Consider the following 10,195-nt stretch of genomic DNA (forward strand, 5'->3'; position numbering starts at 1 on the left):
TTCAGAAAGGCTGCTCAGGAGGGAGCCACTCAAGGTCTTCTAGATGTAGGGTAAGTGGAAAAGCCCTAAGGGTTTATTCACAATAACAGTCTTGAGAGTAACCTGTTGCTTCCCAGAAGGATAACACTGAATGTAATAATTAACCCATCTATAACCAGCATTTCTCTCCTAAGAGAGGAAAGGGGTGGAGAACAGCTTGTCAGAGTGTTTGCTTTCTTCGTTGTTGACAACATACCCTTGCAATGGGTGCATCTAGAGGGAGACAGTACAAGATAGGCCTAACCTCAGAGCAGTTGGAAGGAGGGGAAAAAATCCCTTGGTGGAAACCTGGGAACATTTATAGCCAATTGGCATTTTTGAATGGAGCTAGGAGGACAATTTTCCTTCGTTTTCACCTATTCATAAATCACTAGAAATAGATTCGAGTGCTGGTGGGAAAGCGCAGTCTATTTTTCTGCCTCCCAGCAGGATAACCTGCCTATATGGAGGGCTATCACTATCCTGTATTTTGTTTTGAGGCAAAGAGTCTCAACATGTTGCTCAGAAAACAAGTTTAGACTGAGTAAACCAAAGTGAGTTCATATTTTTGGCCTCAAAGACCAAATTCAAATGTTGAAAATACAGTTGCAAACCTCCAGACAGAAAAACTCCAGAAGTTGCTGCCCAGCTCCGTGGATGGGCTTTGCTTTCTTAGGATGGACTCAGCTCTTTCTGAAAAATCAGACATTGTTGATGCACTACTAATTTTGTTAGTACTCCTCCAAACCCTGGCTCAGGTTAGAATCATAGAATGGTTAGAGTTGGAAGGGACCTTAAAGATCATCAAGCCCCGTCCAGCCTGGCCTCAAACACTTCCCGGGATGGGGCATCCACAACTTCCCTGGGCAACCTGTTCCAGTGCCTCGCCACCCTCACAGTAAAGAATTTTTTTCTGGTATCTACTCTAAATCTCCCCCCTTCCAATTTAAAACCATTACCCCTTGTCCTGTCACTACACTTCCTGACTACACTTCCTGACAGGTTCTCCCTGCCTGAACTACCCCAGGAGCCAGTGTTTGCCGAGAGTCAGATGAGGATGAAACCTCATTTTTTGACTTCAATACAGCGCCGTAGGAAGCGCTGACAGTTAAATAAAACTTACTGATTCAGCTCACCCAAGTATCTCCGCAGAGGAGTTGCCACACTCTTGACAACACATCAGTGTGGTGTTATGCTCCTTGAGGAGCTGAATGCATGCTAGATGGAAAATGCTCTTCATTTTTCTGCCTGCATCTATGCAACTTTCATGGGGATTTCATGGGGAACCGCTGTTCTTGGTCACACTCTGTGTCAGCAAAAGGACAAAAGGTTTACCCTTGTTGCTGCTGAATGCAGATGTCTTTCCCTTGGCCTGAGTCCTGGTTATCAGGGCGCTGTAGCAGAGGAGAAGAAGGAGGAGGGAAGGGGAGCGGAACTTCAATATTACCAGCTTTCCTTGCTTGTGCCCAGTATGCAGGAAAGACTGGAGCCAATGCAACAGGCCACTGCACTAGTCCAGCTGTCACCAGGGGTTGCTACATGAGATACGAATGTTGGGACACTGTCATGCCACAGTGATGGCTCTCCTGTCACCAGTGGTAACTTTAAGTCATCTTTAGTGAATTCTACAAGTGGAGTCTTATTTAATACAAAACCAAGTGTGTTGTTTCCTTTGGGAGACCTACTGGACAGACCTGCTTGCACAATTCCCTGCACAGCAAATCTCTGTTACAACAATTCTCCCCTTCAAACATGGTGAATATCCTTTCCCATGTGGCATCTGAAAGGATACAGTTACTTGAAAGTTGGGTGACAGCTTGATGCCTTACAGTGAAACCTGTTTAAGGGTCTGTGCTCTTGCACTCAAGCAACAAAACTAAGTAGCCTTCAGATACTCTTTTTAACACTGAGTTGGTCTGTATTATTCTTACCACTGTATGTTATCAATGCTTCTCAGTATAGCATGGAGCAAGACAGGAAGCCTTTGTATACAAGAAGTGACATTTAACATGTTTAACTGATTATTTTTGTCACTTAGCCAAATGTGGACTTTTATTAGGGTGCAAGGGATTACCCTTAATCCCTAAGCATCTGAAGAGAATCCGAAGAAGGTGTGAGCAGACGGGATATAATCTGCAACTGCTCTAGTATCTTTTGCCTCTGATTTTAAATGCAAGGCCATGATTAGAAAAAGAAGGGCTGAAACCTGAGCTCTGATTATTCAAAGGCCCTTGGGAATCATCACTGGTAGTCAACTAAATGTGGTTTACTATGAAGACCATAAGGCAGAAAGCTTAACCTCAGTATACAAAGAGAGGCATCTGAACAGCCGGGCAACTTGCACTAAGTATGGCACCAAACAAGAATGCAGTTTGGGATCTATGTTTTTTGGGAAGAATCAGGAAAGATGTAGGCATGGTAAATGTGCTTGATGAAGAGATTGCCAGTGATAAACTGGATGTGTTTTTAACATCATGCAAATGCAGGCTACTAACCTGAATGCAACCTGGATGGAATTGCACCAGATGTGTTAGGAGATAAGATTAAATATCTCTAATAATCTTATTGGCCTTTACATATGTTGTGATTCCTGGTAAGTGTGGTTCCTGTGATGAGCCTTGTGTAAGTTATGACAGGCAAATGAGTGCCTAACTGCATGCTAGAGTTGTTCCTCTGCCTGAGAAGCAGCCAGCAGATATTACGAGACAGTAACCAGCCTCTAAATATTTTATTTTGACTCTTATGTTCTCTCATTAAAATAATTGAAAGATGATAGACTGGAGTAGAAATCAGGAAATAGGCACTATTCACTGAAGAAGCTGTGGTTTGGCTGCCACTAAGATGTGGTTGACAGTTAACTGTATTGAATTTTTGTCTAATGCCAACAGTTGGGATCTAGCATTTCAATGTTTTACCAGTTTTAAAAAAACATGCAAGCAATCCTTAGGTTAGGGAAAAAAAATCTATTTATATAGTTTTGGCATTTACAGCACAGGTACCTTGGTGATAGACAGTTGTCAGTGGTCCTTGGTTAGGTTTCATTTCTTTTATATCTAAAACAAAAGGTGCAAAAACGTCTTGCAGTGAAATAATGACTCTGACTGTGCATTCTGAACTTCCCTATTTGGCAAAGACGTGAAGCGAACTTAAACATATGAGGAAAAACAGTCCTCCCAAACAGAAGCACAGAAATACATCTGTAAAGTAGCAGGTGCAGTCAATGATTAGGACCCACTGAAACCAGAATCTGATTTGTGAGAGTAAATCTTCTCTGATAGCAAGCCAAAGATGAAATTTTTAAAACTCAGGTTCCTGAAAACCACTAAAGAATCCATTCTTAGCCATGGAATTGCCCAGCTTGAGAAAAAGGTTGAAAATTAATTTGGTTGCCAAAGGATAGTTTATAAGAAGTCTGTTTTCAGAAATGGCTGAAGCATCTTTGATCAGAAAATCACTTTTTGATTCTTGAGCCTTCTGCTATATATAGACATCTAAGAGGAAGACTTTTTCAGATGCTCTAGGCAAAGTCATCCATGAAGTTGCTGGGAATTCAATGTTGGAGAATTTTGTCTTTTTTAAGACCAAGATCTAGCTTTCATAATCAGGGAGGGGGAAAAAAGGGAAAAAGGAAGGTAAAAGTTGAAGGCCCATAACCCAGGAAATAACATAAAAATAGTAATTTTATTTGTCAAATGTAATGACTTTAAGATAAACTCATCTGTAGAGAGCCTAGTTCGCGATTAATTTCTCTCTTCCCCCACCAAGTTCAGGATCAAATATAACATTAGGAATTGAGAATTGATCATTTTGACTAGAAAATAATTGTGGTGGTTTTGGTGCCTTTTGTGTTATTACAAACTTTTTTTTTTTTCTGAAGAATATCCATAATAGTTGGGAACAATATAGCTTCAGTTTCAGCCAATATTGGCGTCACTGAAGTTCAGCACAAGAGCACCATTACTCCAGCCCCTTCATCTAACCCTGGTAAGTTCTGCTTTTGCTATTGTAGGACACATTAGGCAAGCTGACAAACTTAGACATCAGCTGGTTTTTCTCAGTAAAAGAAGGTTGAGACAGGAAGGTGTCTATCTTTAGATTCACCTTGTCTAGCTTTTTAACCCACCTGGAACTGCAGCCAGTGTGACATGGCTGACATTAAATTTAAATATTGTGAATTCCTGACGTGATTTGTCATGCATATAGAGGGGAGAGATACTGGCAACATCCCCACTGAGAAGAAGGGTTGCATTGTTAAGCCCCCCATTTTATACACCAGAGAATTCACACAGGAAAAAGCAATCACAATTTTCCTGCAATTGGAGCCAGCTTTGCTCAGAGTTAGTATCTATTAGGCATGACAAACACCAACCACAAGGCACAAATCCCTGGGAAATCATGCTTTCTTAGGTTTTGTGTTACAGAATTGTTAGTTTTTAGTAGTAAAGCAAAGATCACAGTTGTGTGCTCCTCCTCTAACAAAGGAGTTTTTCCAGATAATGTTTGCAAAGTTGTGTTTCAGGAGAGAGTAGTTGCTAGTATAAATACAGCAGGATGTGGGCAAGAACATCAGGGGGGGCAAGAGCCTGGGCTGTAGGGAGGTCCATGCTGAAGGACCTTGTTGAAAAGAGATGAGAGAGCATGGAGAAGGCGAGGCAAGAAAATGAGGTAATTACTTTAATGAAATAAGGAATAAATATACATGTCTGAGAAAAGAAACAAAATCTTCTGCAAAGTGACAGATTTCATGATCTGTGTTCTGCAGCTGAATTCCCTGGTACCAAATTTGCCAGTGCAACATCTTACCTTTTTGGGTTTTTTTCCCCAGCTGCTGGGAATCCACAGCATGTCTTTCCTGAGTGGATTCCCTGTGTCTGAATGAGGGCTCAGCTGCAGTTTCAGCACTCCTCAGAGGGAGTACTACTAAGGTCTGAGAGAGGATTGACAGGAACAAGTAGTGCATGAGTGCTGGTTTGCTTTGAGCAGGTAGTTTATGTTTAGTCGCTGGATGGCTTGGACATTTTTCTGTAGATCATACCTTGTGTTAATGAAGGCTTTCTCTGCAGTGGTGCCTGTGAGAATACATTTTCTTACTTCACCACTCATTTTGCCCAATAATACCAGACTGTCCACATCCGGACATATTCACACTAGGAAGAAATACCCAAATTTTAAAAACATATTTATACCTAGCCACACTGAGTTTCAGTTTTACACTGTTACAGTGATCATCAGATTCTCAAGGAAACAGAAGTGGGTTGGTATAATAGAGAGTGGATGAGCTTTTACTCATTATTTATCCAGGCTTTAGACTTGTGCACACGCCTTAAAGTAAGAGTAACATCAGATTTTAGATTTCCAGTACTGTGGTCAGATGTTACTCAGAAGTAAGAGGAGGAAGTAAAAAAATAACTCAAGTGAACCTACATACTGTTTAAAATGCATTAGTCCTCACTGCCAGAGTTGCAGCAAGGAAACCAATTATTTCAGAGAAAGTCCAGTTTTGCTCAGCTCTAGGCATGGCATGGGGTCAAAAGCTTGCCAACACTTCGGGGTTTTAGGTTTCGTTGTTGTTTTTTTCCCCGGGTAAACTGTTCCCCACATCACAAAGCCCGCTGAGGTAGGTCAGGGTGAGGCAGGTGCAGGTAGGAGGCAACAGGGCAGCTTCTTGGGACCCCTCCTGCTCCACCAGCCTTCAAGGGGCAAGTTGCCACGTGTTCCTCCAACCCCACACTGGGACATCTGCCTGCAGACCTCCAGCAGGAGTCGTGGTGGCCACTGGCACAGCTGTGGGAGGCTGTGGGATGCCAAGGGCTGAAGGAACGGCTGCTCCCAGGGCTGCACACGGCAAGCACAGCTTCTGGCCCCAGGTCGCCACGGCTTGGCAGCATCTCACAGAGGGCTCAGCTTGCAATGCCGTGTAGGAAATGCTGCTTTCCACCCAGTGTTGCCATGGTGATGGGGAAACAGGCCCTGTTTCGGGCTCTTTTCTTGGCAGCAGTGTCTGAAGGGAGCGGCCAATGCGTGGGCGCTTAAGTCAGCCGTGCTCCACACGCTCTCGCTATAATTGTGTATATACATGTATAGATATATAAAAATACATATATACACACTTTTTTTTTTGCTAGAAAGCCCTTGCAGAACCTGTTTGAGGAAGTAACATAAACAATTGATATGAACCATAGAATCAAGAAGGCAGCTTTGGTGGGAGAAATCCTAATTTGAGGAAAACAAAACACCAGTCCAATGTTCACCGTTCAATCCGAGGCGGCATTTAGCTCTTTCCCGTGCTGCCAGCTGTGCAACAGGTGTGGGAGAAGCCGAGTGCTCAGCGCAGCAGCACCGGATGGGGAGGTCCCAGGAGCTCTCAGCAGCCGCTCAGTCATGGGCAGGAAAGTGCCTTCTGTGGAGAGGGGGGCTCTTTAGGTGGAACGCAGGACACCTTGGCATGCCAATGATCCCGCACCCCTTGTGTTTGGCCCCACAATGTTCATATGACCAGGGAGCTTTCAGTTGTCAAAAGGAGGTGCGTCTCACCACATTGAGGACAAAGCACTAACAGTGACCAGCTCCAACACTTTGGCTACAGGCAACTGCATATAAACTCATCGTGTTTGCGGCACTTGCGTCCTTTCTACTTGCTTTTGCAGAATTAATATAGTGAGATCTTGGAGTTTTTCTTGTTAAGTCTTTCCCTGAAAGATCTCTGTATATTGGCAACCACATCCATGAGTGATCTTGCAATAACAAAGTGAGTTGTGCTTCAGCAGTGAGGCAATTCTGGGATAACATCTGGTCTGCAGTGTAGGGACTATTTTCTGTTTTGTAAGACTGTGCTAAGGTTCAGCATTGCTTTAGGCTCAATTACTCCAAGGAATTTCCTCATTCAGAATACTGTGAATTGTGAATTCCAAGATGGTTTATTTCTTCTTTTTTTCAGGTGAGAAATTGGAGATGTGATTAATTTTTCATTTATTCCAGCATAAATAACGAGCATCCTGTTGAAGTTGTCAAATTTTTACTGATATAAAACTCTCCTGATGTTTTGGCCCCCAAATCAGTACCAACCCTTCTGTTGGATAATGTTCATCTTAGCCAGGGCTTTTGATGGAGGTCATCATGGTTTTTTGTTTAGCATGGCTCAGTAGACCAGTTCTGAGTAACTTACCATAGTATTATGGGCTTCTTGAAGATTTGAGAGCTACTAAAATAAGACCATAAAGTAGGAAAGAAGAACATTGGTCCTATGATAACAGTAATCAATACTCATAAACGAGACGCATTTAAGCTTAAGAAAAAAAGAAATTGTATACATTGTGAAGTACAAGCTACTTTTTTTTCCTGATGCTTATCATCTTTACCAATGTAATTTTCTTACAACATACCTCTGAGATACATTCTCAGAAGCGTAGGCTTCTGTCTGGTAGAACTCTGCAGCTGTTTCTGTTTCTAGAGGAAGAAATCAGAAACACAAAAGGGAATTACTCAACTGGAATTTGGCCAGAATTGCAGCAAAGTCAGGTGGCAGAATAAGAGGAAAAATTTAGCAAATTAAGACAAAAAGGAAATTTAAGGAAAATGAAACTTTTTTGGCCTAACTCACTGTATGATGCTTCTCAGATGTTGCTGATGTCTCTGAACTGTAGGAGATATGTGTTCCCGGACTCCCCTTTACAGCAAAGTGAATTTGGGGCAGTGGGACCCTACTGTTCTGGCCTTATATTTGAACATCCTTGGTCTCACTGTATCATGGATGCTCTCTTAGTGTTATCATTGTCAGAGTCACTTCCGTGGGAGTGTGTGAAATACCGTGCAACTATGTCAGTTTGTATTTAGACTACTACTAAAAGTCATTCTGCCTGCCCTTGTGATCGTTTGCACTAGTCATTGGTTATTCTTCCAACTATCTGAGCAGCACTTGCCACTTCACTGGCTGACCTGTTTCCTGGGTAGGATCAGGTAAGGATTTGGCTCTGTAGAAGGATTGCCAAGGAATAGAATGCGGTGGATGCGTGTGCAGAGTGAGCCCTCACTCATCTGTGTGACACAGTAAGGAAGCCCTCAGGGCTTCCTGCAGGAAAGGCAGAGAGGGGGACCCAGTGAGAGACAAGGTCCTGACAGGGCTGAGTTGGGATCTGAGAGATCTGCAGAGCTGGAAGTTGATACATGAGGACATAAGGACATGAGGGGTCTGGGCAAAGAATTCAGAAGACAGATCCTGGCCAAAATATAGCCACATAAAACCAGCATAACTCCAGTGATTTTGGAGGCAATCATTACTTGAGTCTGAATCATGACTTTTGAATTTTTTAGATACTGATTATTATTTACCTAGAGCAAAATATGCTTCTCTATCATTGTGCTGAGTTCCCATTGCAGAACTAAGCCAAATTTAGCATTATACTTTGCCCCTTTTTCTCTGGAGTTTGCTCTCACCTTATGTACAGAGTGATCTAAATTTACCGGAGTTTTATCAAATGCTTCAGAAAGAAACACCTCCTTTTTTCTCACTGAATCTGCAAGTTAAGTAGCAGTGAACTCCAAACAGCCAGGGCAAGCTGAGTACACTTGAGGCTCATGTTATCAATATGTTAGTGTATCTAATAATTAAAAAATATAGTTATGTCAGTTACTGTTCCCTGCAGAGTTTTAACTTTAGTTTAATGCTGTGAAGCACATAAACTGAACTCCTTCACAGACTCACTTTGCCTTTTTCTCCACTGGGTTTCCAATTTTGCTTTGACACAGTTTTTTAATTCTAAATTATTTACCATAGGGAGGGTGGAATTGTTTTAATCATTCAGACTTTTATTAAGAATCTTTAAGTTGCAAACCAAATGCACATTTTCTTGCTTGTTCGTTGCCACCCAGCCTGTTTGTAGCACTATGAGAGAAGCTCTCTGTGTCCCAAAAAGCCTTGCTATCTTGGCAAACTGCCCTGGTCCTGGACCTGCAAAGGTGATGGACCAGGATAGGATTATGGTTTACAAGGCAGGAGGAGCCTGGGCTGTATCAAACACTGCAGGTTTTTCCCAACTTCCCTCTAGGCGGACAATAATCAAATCTGATTTTGTGGCTTTTTAACATCTGAAGTACTGTCAGCTTGAACGGTGACTGTGTGGTAACAAATGAGAACAAGGAAGTGGAACTGAGCAGTCTGGTCTTGTGTTTTAGACATAACAGAAAAACACAACCAAGAAAGAAGTAAGCAGTATATATAGCTAAGCTTGTTAAGGTAACTGTAAAACATACCCAAACCTGTGCCCTGTGGAATTCATGAGCTAAAAGCATTGAAAGTAAATTGGGCGTTTAAATCTGGTGATGTGGTCTGGGGTATTTAAGGGACAATAACTTCTATCACACCTCTGTGTGAAGAAATATGTATATTCCATTTTAATAGCCTGATATCTTGTGGTTTGAGAGGGAAAAATATTTTGGTAATTTTATATTCGCAATATCCTGTTAAACTAAAAGGCAACCTCACTCACTATTTCTCTTGTTGCTATTCAAATTGTTTTATGTTCTCATTGTAACTGGAAAACCTCCCTCCCACACATGCACACCTCAGTCACTCATCTAATTGAGTACCTGAACAGTCTGGTTTGTCAGGGTGAGCCAACCCTGGCACATTCATCACCGTTAATGCACTATTGAACTGTCACATTGAAAGTTGACTAATATTTTATGATGCTCTGTCGTTTTCGATAACGGTAAAGAGATTTCTATGACAGGTTGTAATTTCTGTTTTCTAAAATGTAATTAGTCTCCCATCCCATTAAACACAACATATAATGTTTGTTTTTTTAGAAACATTCAAGTTGGTATTTTGTTTGAGCCACAACTGGAAGCAAAACAATCGTCTTTTTTTTTTTTTTTTTGAATCATTTATTTCAAAACAGTGAACTGTTCTGAAGAGACCACCACATTGCTGCATAATATAGAACATCTGAAAGGCAGTGACAAACGCCAATTAAAGGCTGCCTCATAAAGAGGATAAGATTCTGGTGAAGGATCCCTCAGTTACAAAGCAGCACGGTAGTCTCCTTGGATCACACGTGAGTTCTCTACAACTGCACTCTCTAGTCCTATAAAATTCGTCAGTCGATGATCTACCATCCCTGGAGGTATTTAAAAGACAGGTAGACATAGTGCTTAGAGATATGGTTTAGTGATGGTTTTT

The sequence above is a fragment of the Numenius arquata genome, chromosome 6, assembly GCF_964106895.1.
Source record: "Numenius arquata chromosome 6, bNumArq3.hap1.1, whole genome shotgun sequence".
NCBI classification, from domain to species: Eukaryota; Metazoa; Chordata; class Aves; order Charadriiformes; family Scolopacidae; genus Numenius; species Numenius arquata.